Genomic DNA, 12513 nt, shown 5'->3' with positions numbered 1-12513 from the left:
CATGCGTGAGGCCCTAGGCTCATCCCCCAGCATCACAGAAATAAAGGTCAGTCCAAATCTCCCCATGAAATCAAAGGATGCCAGGGTGGGGGGCCCTGGAGATCTGCTAGTCTGGGCCTCGCCCATGTTAGGGACAGGGAAGGGACGGTCTTAGGAGCAGCAACTGGCCCAGGTCCACCTGGCGGAGAGAGGGTGAGTTGGGCTGGAGCCCTGCTGCGGGCTCGGGCTCTTCCTTTCTGTCTTCACTCTCTTCCCTGGGAACCACCATGCCCTGGGGAATCTAGGTATGGCTCCACGACGTCCCTTTGTCTCTGTGTGTACACTTGGTCTCACATGAATAGGACATTGCATCGGCGTTCACTTACCCAAAGCTTGTAGGAGTGCCTCCCGTGTGCCAGACAGTGGTGAAGTGGACAGAAAGGTCCCTGCTCTTGCAGCACTTATATTTTAGAGAGGACATTTGGCAAATAAGGAAATAAATGATTTTTTTTTTTTCAGTATGGGAGATCAAACCTGGGACCTGGAGCATGTGAGGCAAGCACTCTACTTAGCTATGCCTTCCGCCCTAAATAAGATGATTTCCCACAGAGAAAAGAGCATGTGCTTAGCATGCACAGGGCCCCGGGTTCAATCCCCCACACAGAAACTAAAAAGTAAGATTGCATCTATGTGAACAAGTGCCGACTCTGTTATTTCTTAAATAGTTCAACGACTATGTTCCAGGTAATCTAGAAGTGAGCTGAAGTGCACGGGAAGATGTGCCCAGGCTACATGCAAATACTATGGCATTTTATATGCGGGGCCGAGCCCGTCAGCATCTATAGGGGACCAGTCCCCATGGGATGTACGGATTTCCTTCACAGGTAAATAATTCTCAAGGGTCCTTTCACTCCTTTGGGTGGGAGAGGAAGGACCTTGCTGTTTCACTTTTGATCTCGTGCCAGGTGCAGTGGTGCAGGCCTGTGATCCCAGTGGCTCTGGAGGCTGAGGCAGGAGGATTGCAAGTTCAGAGCCAGCCTCAGCAACTTAGCTAGGCCCTGAGCAACTTAGCGAGACCCTGTCTCAAAATAAAAAAATAAAATAAAATGGGCTGGGGGTGTGGCTCAGTGGTTGAGTGCCGTGAGTTCAATCCCAGATTAAAAAAAAAAAAAAAAATTAATTAAAAACAATAAATAAATTGTGGAATGGGGACCAGTACCACTAACATCTCCTGGGAGCTTATTAGAATTCTAGATTTCAGGTTCTGCCTCAGACCTAGTGACTCAGCATTCATACATTAACAAGAAACCAGGTGATCTGTGTGTGCATTTTAGTTTGAGCTCATTGGTTTAGAACAGAAGATAAAAGGGCAAAATATTGCCGGGCGTGGAAGCACAGGCCTGTAACCCCAGCAGTTCAGGAGGCTAAGGCAGGAAGATCATGAGTTCAAGGTCAGCCTCAGCAATTTAGCGAGACCCTAAGCAACTCAGTGAGACCCTGCTTCTCAATAAAATATGAAAAAGGGCTGGGGGTGTGGCACAGTGGTTAAGCCCCCTGGATTTAATTCCCGGTGCCCCCCCCACAAAAAGACAAAATGTCTATGTATTTATTTATTAATTATAAAAGTATTATGTGCTTATTAAAGTATCATGTGCAAATAGTAAATAATTTAGGCAATACAAAAATGGTAGGAGTTCTCATGTGACACTCTGATTCCACTTTCTTTCTGGTACTGGGAATTGAACCCAGTGGTACTCTGCCACTGAGCTACAACCTCAGCCCTTTTTACTTTTTATTTTGAGACAGGTCTTCCTGATTTGCTGAGGTTGACCTCAAACTTGTGATCCTCCTGCCTCAGCCTCCAGAGTAGCTGTGATTACAGGCTGGGCCACTTTGCCCCACTCCACCCCTCCCCCCTTTTTTTTTTTTTTTTTTTTGTTCTGGGAATTGAACCCAGGACCTTAAGCATACTAGGCAAGCCTCTATACTAGGCTACATCCCCATCCCTTCCACTTTGAACTACATATCCAGGAGAAATGAGAACATCTGTCCACAGAAAAACTTGGACTTCATTGTGTATAGCAGCATAATTGGTAATAACTAAAACATGGAAACAACCTGTGGCTATCAGCTGATGAATGGATAAACAAAACAGGATATACAGGGCTGGGGTCGTGGCTCAGTGGTGAGCGCTTGCCCAGCTTGTGTGAGGCACTGGGTTCGATCCTCAGCACCACATAAAAATGAATGAATAAAACAAAAGGTCTATCAACATCTAAACAAAAATTTTTTAAATTAAGAAAAAAACCAATATCCAGTGGAGTGTTATTTCATAATGACGTTGTAATGCGTGCTACGAGCTGAGCGGAAGCAGCTAGTCGCAAAGGACCAGGTACAGCAGGATTCGGTCCATGTGAAACGTCAAGTAGAGGCATACGCATGGAAACAGAAAGTGGACTCGTGGCTGCTGGGGACTTGGCGTGGGCAGTGATGCTGTCGAGGTGGGTTTCTTTTCGGAGTGATCAAAATGTTCTGAAATTAGAGGTGATGGTTGCCCGACTTTGTGCATATACTGAAAACTACTGGTTAAAAAAAAAAATCCTTCAAAGGATTTTCGTGGAATGTGAATTATATCTCAATAGAGCTGTTATGGGGGGGACGGTAGAAGGAAGAAAGTCAAAATCCCTTCAGAGCCTTTCTCTCCAGGCCGTTTTATTGTCCTACAGCAGAGCGCCCAGCCTAAGCACTGCCAATCAGGCTGTGCAAAGCAGCAGCTGCCGATTCTTTTGTCTCACATGAACCTAAACACGGCTCAGGTCCCGGCACCCTTCCGCATTCCTTGCATCGGTTGTCAATCTCACCCGGCCAAACCCAGCTCCACCTACCCGTACCTGCGCCTGCACCTGGGCAGCTAGATGCAGCTGGGGAACAACCCGCCTGGTTGCCCGCCAGCTCCCACCCACGCAGGCCCTTCATAGACATCACTGGTTCTCCACCACGACCGCTGTGCACCTGTCCTCTCTCTGTAGCACGAAGACTTCCATCTCCTGGGGCTGTTGGTACCTGGTGAAGGAAGAACAAAGGGCAGGCGGTTAGCGTAGCAGACGATCGGGTTGGGGCTGGAAGATGGAGACTGATTCATGCAAAGGACCTGCCGGACACTTCCCCCTCCTCCTCACCTGCGGCCAAGGTCACCTGCCTCCATGGGATTGTTCCCCCCAGCTGGGAGTGGTTAATGAGTACCTCCCGGTGGCTCCCTTCCTGCCTTCCTGGGTAGATATGGAAAATAGGGAGCGGCACCCCCTGGAAGGCTCCTTTCTGCCTTTTGGCCACATGGGCAGGATGGGAGGAGCGGGTAGGAGAAGAAAGACACCTGGAAACTGTAAGAGGACAAGACAGCCCCTCCCACGGATGCCAGCTCTGGACCCCCCACCCCGCCCCGGGGAGACGTCTGCCTCTCTTCTAGCCTTTCAGTGAAACTTCCTTTCCGCGCCTGCCTGGGCGTTTCTCGGGCCTTCACTCACCGACATGGGGCAGAACCGGGTGATCCTGATTTTCAAGATCTGTATCGCTGGCACGTAGTAGGTCCTCAGTTGGTGGTAGCCACAGGGGGTTGTTTTCTCTGGGCCTCTCCAGGAGTTCCCTGGTTACCTGGGCTCTGTGGAGCCCCACCCTCCGGTCATTTGTTTTGTCCCAGTGGTTGGGCAGCTGTGGGCTCGCCGGCATATCTGACCTTCCCTGGGGACAGAAGGAGCTGGAATGTGGCAGAGGCGGGGGATTGCATGGCAGAGCTCAGCCCTGGGAGAGGGCAGCTCACCACTTCCTGCAGCCATGTCCTGGGAGACGGTCAAGTCTGACTCGGACAGTGGGGTTGAAAAGGAAAGTTACCAGGGCCTCGGAAAGGGTACCCGGGGAGCTGGGAGAGCCGGGCAGAGGGCAGCCACCCTCGGGGCCTAGCGGGCAGAGCAGGGAGAGAACAGAGGCCACCGCAGGAATGCAGGCGCACCTCCCTCCAGGGACCTGGATCACAGCCCAAAGAAGAGGCAAACCCACGTGCCCAGCGACACCCGTCACCCACCTGGGCAAGTCGCTCCCAGGACCCGCGTCTACTCACCCTGCCTGGGGTCAGCTGATGCGCCGCTGAGCCCCTTCCTCCACCCGCCTCCTCCTGAGTGGAGGTGTCCGCTGGAGTCCACCAGGAGAGGGGTGGGAAAAGCCTGCTGGGGATTCAGGACACCTGGGACTTGGCCACTGGCCAGTGTGAGGCTCCCACGCCCTCTCTGGGTTCCGTGTTCTACACCTCTAATTCCGGCAGCTGGACGCCACTCTCAGGGGCTCATCCACTCGAGAATTCTGTGGGGCTTGGGGCTCCCCCATCTTGTCACTGCCCTCTAGGAAAAGTCCCAACCTTGTCACACCGCCTAGGGGGCCCTTGCTGATTTGGCTCCTGCCCAAGGCTGGATCTTCTCCCTGCCACTTCTGAGCCCTGGCAGTGTTAAGCTGTGTCCTGGAACACCCTCCCGATGGCACCTCGCCCGCCGGCCCCTGGACTGTCATTTTCTTCATGGCCTCCTTCTGGCCCACTGGTGGGACATGTACCTACAGAAACTGTTCTCTTTTCACTCTGTCCTATTAGACTGAGCTTCTGTTCCAGGGCTGTGACAGGCACATAGAAAGTCACTCAGACAGAAAGGGAGGCACAATTCTGTCATCCCAGCTACTGGGGAGGCTGACTCAGGAGGATTGCTAGTCAGAGGCCAGCCTCAGCAACTTAGTGAGACCCGTCTCAAAATAAAAAATAAAAAGAACTGGGGATGTGGCCAAGCACCCCTGGGTTCAGTCCCCGGTACCTCAAAAAAGGGGGGCTGTCAATGAACGAATGAACAAAAGGGAAGCTGCAAGCACCACGGCCGGGAGCCATTGGTTGTCTCCTGCTCAAGGGATCTGAAGCCATCAGGAAAGGGGAACAGGGAGCAGGTGCAAGAGGGAGGGTGACTGTCTGGGAGCCAGGGAGCAATGGGGAAGCCAGGCCCATGACTCACAGGCCCCAAGTGGAGGCCGAGGCCCGCAGGGTAGCCCCTCTCGGGTTTCTCTGCTGCTCCAGCCAGTCCCTCCTGCAGGCTCCAGGTTTCAAGATCACTCTGGCTTTGGAGAGCCAGGTCGAGAGTCCTGGGCTGGGCTGCATCTTTCAGAGGAATCCGCGCTCTGTTTATGAAGGAAAACGAGTCGCCTCCCGGGCTCGCTGAAGGCCATCCTCCGCATCCCTCCACACATCCGGACTGACCTCCCAGAATCCCAAGGCACTGGGCTGAGGGAAGCGGCAGCAGACCAGAAGCCAGAGGCCTCCTGGATTAGGGAAAGGCAGCCCAAAGCCCTGGCCTGCTCGGATTGCTTGGTCTTCACTCCAGCTCTGAGGGCAAGCAGGAATCCTCGGACAGGGCCAGGCCCCTTCCCACACCTCAGGTCTGAAGGCCACTTCTTGTCCTCACCGCTGGTGGTGCATCCCAGAGATCGGAACTCAGGTTCTTAGGCTTTTGCCTTCATCCTGTGACTGTTAAATAGTAAACTTTTACTGTGGACTCGGTAGTTATAGAGACCTCACGAAGATCATTCAGAGTTCCTTAGGGCTTCCTTTGCATCCTTTTGGTTAAAAATCTCACACAGTCGCATATTTGTCAAAACAAAGACATGGACATCAGCGCAGTACCACTGGGACATCAGCACAGTAGTACTGGGACATTGGCACAGTACTACTGGGACATTCACACAGTACTACTCAGACATCCACACAGTACTACTGGGACATTCACACAGTACTACTCAGACATCCACACAGTACTACTGGGACATTGGCACATACTACTCACCAAACCTGGGCCTGAAGGCCTTTTGCCAGCTCTTCCTGTCCAGGATCCAGCCCAGGAAGCCAAACTGCACATACTCATCTGCCTGTGTCCCTCTGAGTGCAATGAGGACAGTCATGATTCTTTCCTCTCAGGGAGGAAGAAGGCATTTGGAGGGGACAAGGACACTGGCCCGCCCGGTCACATCCAGGAGGTGAAGGCAGTGGGGTAAGGGCTTAGAACAGGACCAAATTTGGAGCCAGCATCCACTGGTTCTGTCCCCTTGGCCTTTGTGTGAGGGGATCCCAGGACTAAGGGACACACAGGTGTGGGCACATGTAGCCCCTGAGACACTAGCTGCTGCCACTGGGGCTGTGGGCACCACCGACTAAGGAGCCTCTGCTCCAGGCAGGCTGCAACCCTGCCGAAACCCAGGTCAAGTGGCTGCTTGGGAGCTCAACCAGGGGAAGAACCTAGGTCTTCACCTTGTCCCGGCCACCTGAGCAGCCCCCCGCTCTTTCCTCCTCTGCTGGCCCCTCTCCTCCCCTCTGTTTCATAGAGGCCACTGCCTCCTGCCTGTTGCCCTCAACTCTGCTGAGCAGAGATGCCCTGGGTACGGCTCAGTGGTAAAGTGCTTGCCAGCCTGGGTTCCATGCCCACTGCAAACATGAAACAAGAGATTGTTGTTGTTTTGTTTTTTAAGTGAAAACCACTGGGCACCGTGGTGCAGGCCTGTAATCCCAGTGGCTCAGGAAGCTGAGGCAGGAGGATGGCAAGTTCAAAGCCGGCCTCAGCAACTTAGCAAGGCCCTGAGCAATTTAATGAGACCCTGTCTGAAAATAAATAATAAAAGGACTGGGGATGTGGCTCAGTGGTAGAGGGTCCCTGGGTTCACTCCCTGGCGGGGGGTGGCGGGATAAAAGAAAAGCAACCCATGACTCCTACGTATACATAAAAAGAATTTTCCTTAACTCATAAGGGAGCCAGGCGGGGGTTGTAATCAGCTCAAAAGGGTAGCTCAGAAAAATCACATTTATAGGTCAGAATACTGAAATCAGTGCAAATGGAGGTGAAACATGTTTTTCTTTAAGGGGACGCAAAGGGACAAACATGACAGTTTTCAACCACACGAAGGTGATGGAGCTGTAAAACAGCTGGAAGAGAAGAAAAGGCTGGGCAGGTGTGCGGTGTAGACCTCAGAGCTCCTGCTCAGGCGCACTTGGGACTTTCTGCAGGCCAGGAGAGGGCTCACTTCCAGTCCACCCTGCCGCTCATCCTCTGAGAATTAGCGTGACTCGCACAGGCTGCCAGGGCCTTTCTGCGGAAATTACAAGCCAGAGTCCTGTGGTCTAAACTCGGTGTTTTTAAGAGGAAGGGCTCAACACATCAAAGATTCTTTTTTTTTTTTTTCCTTCAGTCAGATTGGATCCTCTGTTACATGATGGTTTCTGGAACATTCTAGAATATGGATGCTTCTGAAGTGAGTCTACAAGGGAGGGCCTTGAGTTTTCACTGGACAACCGTGGGCATTATACCATGTTTCTGGTGTGCAACCTTCTTGTCCTTGAACTGGGGAAGTTTAGTGTTACCTCCTCCAAAGGCTGTGATTGGGCCTCACTGGAATGCTTCCCTGCCGGCCCAGCCTTCTCCCCTCCCTCCTGCATCCCTTTCTCATCTCCATCAACTCCCCATTTCCACCATCTGTGTCCTTGGCAAGGTAGGGAGCAGTCTTTAGTGGCCCTGGAGGGACTGGTGCACGTTGGGTGGGGGTCACACATCTCGTGACCATCAGAAAGGCCCAGGCCTCTCGAGCAACCCCATGCGGTCCTTTGCCCCTGTTCTGGTTCTGGTTTTGCCCTTGCTGAGCCAGGTCCCCAGTATCAGCATGGGGACGTTCAGGCGGGCTCCTCCTGGCAGGTGGGCGTCTGGGCCAGCGAGGAACCCAGCCTCCTGGCGTAGGTCACCTTCCTAGGGGGCATTCCCAGGGCAGCTGCAGCAATTCCGCGGCCGCCTCACTCACTCTCTAGTTTTGCAATTTGTCTCAGCCTCGCTGCAACCAGGTGCGTCAGGCCGGCCAGCACGCCCGTTCCCGTCCTGCATTTGGAGAAGCCAGTGAGAGGCGTGAGAACGGTGCGGGCGGCTCCCAGTTCTCGAGCCCATGCTGCCCTCTAGTGGCCGTGCGCCGCGCCGGCAGGGCTGCAGGGCGGCTCCGGCCTCTGCGGCCCATCGGAGCCTCCTCAGCTCCTCGCCGCGTCTCCGAGTGTACGCGAAGACGTACATAGTGTATTTTTGTTTTGGTGCTAGGGATGGAATCCAGGCTGGACGTGCTAAATAAGTGCTCCACTGAGCTGCCCTCCCAGCCCCAGCACAAGCGCGCGCGCACGTACATGTATAACCATCATCACGTATTAATTCACAAATGAGCGGGGCTCGCGGTGGTATCTTCACACATGCACACGTCCTGCAAGCCTGCACTGATCACGTCGCTTGCCTTCTCCACCCTCTCTCCCTTCCCCGTCCCTAATAATCCCTTTTCTACTTTCAGGTCTTCTTTTAAATCTCCCCACATATGAGCGAAAAAGTGGGATGCTTGTCGTTCTGTGTCTGACTTTTTTACCTGACATGATGTCTTCCATACATTTTCCTGTAAATGACAAGATTTCTTTTTTCTTTTCTTTCTTTCTTTTTTTTTTTTTTTTTTTTTTTTTGGTACTGGGAACTGCACTCAGGGGCATTTGACCATTGAGCCACATCCCCAGCCCTATTTTGAATTTTATTTATTTATTTTTGCTTATTTTTTTTAATTAAAATATTTTTTATTTTCACAGACACATTTTGATTCATCGTACACAAATGGGGCACAACTTTTCATTTCTATGGTTGTACGCAATGTAGATTCACACCATTCGTGTAATCATACATATATATAGGGTGATACTGTCTGTGGTCTTCTACTACTGTTTTTCCATCCCCACTCCCTCCCACCCCTTTTTCCTCTACACCATCCAAAGTTCCTTCATTCATCCCCCCCCCCCCCCCCCCCCCCCGCCGCCCACCACCCCCCAAAGTTATATATTGTCAGGCACTTATCAGAGAAAACATTCGGTCTTTGGTTTTTTGGGCTTGGACTATTTCACTTAACATGATATTTTCCAACTTCATCCATTTACCAGCAAATGCCATAATTTTATTCTTCTTTATGACTGAGTAATATTCCTTTGTGCATTATATACCACAGTTTCTTTATCCATTCGTCAATTGAAGCATCTAGGTTGGTTCCACAATCTAGCTATTGTGAATTGAGCAGCTATGAACATTGATGTGGCTGTGTCACTGTAGTATGCTGATTTTAAGTCCTTTGGGTATAGGCCAAGGAGTGGGATAGCTGGGTCAAATGGTGGGTCCATTCCAAGCTTTCTGAGGAATCTCCATACTGCTTTCCAGAGTGGCTGCACCAATTTGCAACTCAACCAGCAATGTATGAGTGTGCCTTTTCCCCCACATCCACGCCAACACTTATTATTGTTTGTGTTCTTGATAACAGCAATTCTAATTGGAGTTAGATGAAATCTTAGGGTGGTTTTAATTTGCATTTCTCTAATTATTAGGGATGATGAGCACTTTTTCATATATTTGTTGATCACCTATATATCTTCTTCTGTTAGGTGTCTGCCCAGTTCCTTAGCCCATTTATTGATTGGGTTCTTTGTATTTTTGTTGTTAAGTTTTTTAAGTTCTTTATAAACTTTGGAGATGAGTGCTGTGTCTGAAGTGTGTGTGGAAAAGATTTTCTCCCACTCTGTAGGCTCTCTTTTCACCTTATTGATTGTTTCCTGTGCTGAGAAAAAATTTTTTGTTTGGATCTATCCCATTTATTGATTCTTAGGGGCTGGAGAGATAGCTCAGTCGGTAGAGTGCTTGCCTTGTAAGCATAAGGCCCTGGGTTCGATCCCCAGCACCCAAAAAAAAAAAAATTATTGATTCTTGCTTTTATTTTTTGTGCTATGGGGTCTTTTAAGGAAGTCTGGTCCTAAGGCAACGTGATGGAGATATGGGCCTACTTTTTCTTCTATGTGGTCTCACTGAGGTGCTTAGCACCTCGCTTTTGCTGAGGCTGGCTTTGAACTCACAGTCCTTCTGCGTCGGCCTCCAGAGCTGCGAGGATTACAGGCGGGCGCCGCAGCGTCCGGCTTCATTTGTCTTTATGGCAAATACTCTGTTGTGTATATGCCCCATATTTCTTCATCTGTTCATCTAGGCCAAGTGCATCTTCTGGCTATTGTGAATAGCATCACAATAAACACTGGGGATGTTACATTACTTACTACTTAGTTTGTTATTTTGCCGTTCCTGGAATCCTTCCCTGCCAGCACAGCCTTCTCCCCTTCCTCATAACATAAAATTTGCTATTGCAATTTTTTTTTTTTTTTTTTTTTTTGTACTAGCAATTGCACCCAGGTTGCTTTACCACTGAGCCACGCCCCCAGCCCTTTTTATTTTGAGACAGGATCTCACTTGGTTGCTGACGCTGGCCTTGACCTTGTGATCTTCCTTCTACCTCAGCCTCCTAAGTAGCTGGGATTACGACTTTTTTACCTGACATGATGTCTTCCATACATTTTCCTGTAAATGACAAGATTTCTTTTTTTTTTTTTTTTTTTTTTGGTACTGGAGATTGCACCCAGGGGCACTTGACCATTGAACTGGCTCTCCACTGAGCTGGCTCAATCATACATTTTGGCCACAGTGAATAACACTGCTATGAACGTGGATATAGAAATATCCTTTGAAGCTTTATTTTGGTGATAGTGGGGATTTAACCCAGGGGCATTTTACCACTGAGTTACATTCCCAGTCCTTTAAAAAATTTTTTCTGTGTGTGTAGTTGTAGATGGACAGATAGCCTTTATTTTGTTTTTATTTTTATGTAGTGCTAAGGGTCAAACCCAGGGCGTCACATATGCTAGGCAAGAGCTCTGCCTCTGAGCTACAGCCCCAGTCCCCAGCCCTTTCATTGTTTGAGTCAGGGTCTCATTAAATTGCTAGGGTCTTGCTAAGTTGCTGAGGCTGGCCTTGAACTAGTGATTCTCCTGCCTCAGCCTCCAGAGTCGCTGGGATTACCAGGATGTTTCGCCATGCTGAGGTACACAATATATTTCATCTCTGTCCCTGAACTGCGTTCAAAGGGAAGGGAAATTATCTTTGCCCAGGTGCTCTGTCTGTGCTTGGTACTTGGCACAAGCTCTCCTAGGAACAGCAGGAGGAAGAAAAGAGGAGTGGGGGACGGGGCAGGAGGGAGGCAGATAAACACACAGCCGGGATCTCCCTACAAGTGTCCCCTGATGAAGTCATTTTCAAATGTGCAGGCCAGAAAGCAAAGGCATCTCCCATAATCTCATCCAGGTGACGTCTCCCTAAACACAACCAACCAGAAACCGGTGAGGACACGCGGAATCACACTGGAAGCCCAAACCAAGCTTGGCAACTGAGGCAGCGGCTGCTGAGTTGGGGGGGTCCTTCCAGCTGCCCAGCTGGGTCAAGGTCACTCTGACACGAGAACATGAGTCCAAGTCAAAAGCAGCACCACTCAGCAGACATGTCCCAGGCTCTGTGCCTCTGGGCCAACCCCCAAAATGACCACCCCGACCCCAGGGTATCCACCACCTCTTCCCTCCCAGCCTTAGTGCGGTGCTGCATGAGGAATCCCAAGAATCCAGCCGCCAGTCGAAGCCCCCCAGCTCCTGACAGCACACACCAGCAGCAGACCCCACTCCTGAAGGCCACCCTCCAGTTCCTCCAAGTGCTGGGAGTCCCTCCTCACGCCTGCTGACCAGGACGCCCCCGAGTTCCCCACGTCCTGTGGCCTAAGAGGCCCAGCTTTGTTGACCAAGCCGTGTCCCCAGCAGTCTCATGGACGGGCACCGCCAGAACCCATGGGGCTGTGGACAAAGGAGTCTCGGCTGCATGATGGAGCCCTGACTCACGGGCCAGGCAGACCCACCGGCATGACACTCCTCTTTTCGTCACTGCAAACCTCGTCCCAGGTCACAGAGGGGGACGTCAAGGCTTAATAACTGGTCCACACTACGGAGCAGCAGAGGCAGGTCTGAGGTCACCTGCCCCTGAATCTGGTGCTCCTTCCTGCTCCCTCCCACGGAGCACCCGGGGTCAGTCTCAGCCTGCAGGCGGGTGAGCTCACAGGGAGGGTGGCCCTGGCGCGCAGCCCTGAGTGGGCGCTGCTTCTCTTACAGGGCTGGTGGCTCTGAAGGGCCCCCTGTAGCCCACCCACTGCTGGCGGTGCAGGGCATAGCGAGGGATGGGGTTCCCTGTCTGCCCAGCTGGGCCCTGTTCTGGGGAAGGATGTGCGGGCACTTCCTGGGCACTCGTTCCACAAGCATTTTCCAGGGCTACTACTAAAGGCCAGTGCCCGCCCCACAAAATCGTGGATGGGACACAGGCCAGCTTCTGAGAGCGACACATTTATTTGCACGCGTAGGCCAGAAAGACACAACTCACACTTCGCGAACATGTCACTGGAAGGGTTCACTGCTTAGCAGGAGGCCAGGTTGGAAGGAATAAAAGAAGGCAGGACATGCAGCTAGCCAAGTAGCAGGACAGGAGGCCCTCGGTTACCATAGAAACCGTGGCAGTGGCTGTGAGCGCTGCGCTGGGGTGTGGGTCTCCAGCTCCA

The 12513-nt window shown here is 51.5% G+C and overlaps 1 long non-coding RNA gene across 2 annotated transcripts; it reads right to left on the bottom strand.

Annotated features, from left to right (window-relative positions):
• Positions 1-1157: 1157 nt before the first annotated feature.
• Positions 1158-4036, bottom strand: LOC306668617. Of its 2 annotated transcripts, none has more exons than XR_013765913.1 (2): positions 3504-4036; positions 1158-3042 (listed from the first exon to the last, which is right to left on the bottom strand). It is a non-coding gene; the product is annotated as an uncharacterized lncRNA (long non-coding RNA). The 2 variants fall into 2 exon arrangements; XR_013765914.1 differs by having other exon boundaries at positions 3508-4036.
• Between the last annotated feature and the right edge of the window lie 8477 nt (positions 4037-12513).

The sequence above is a fragment of the Sciurus vulgaris genome, assembly GCF_902686455.1.
Source record: "Sciurus vulgaris genome assembly, chromosome: 1".
Classification (NCBI taxonomy): Eukaryota; Metazoa; Chordata; class Mammalia; order Rodentia; family Sciuridae; genus Sciurus; species Sciurus vulgaris.
This window is presented reverse-complemented; position numbering and strand designations above follow the sequence as displayed.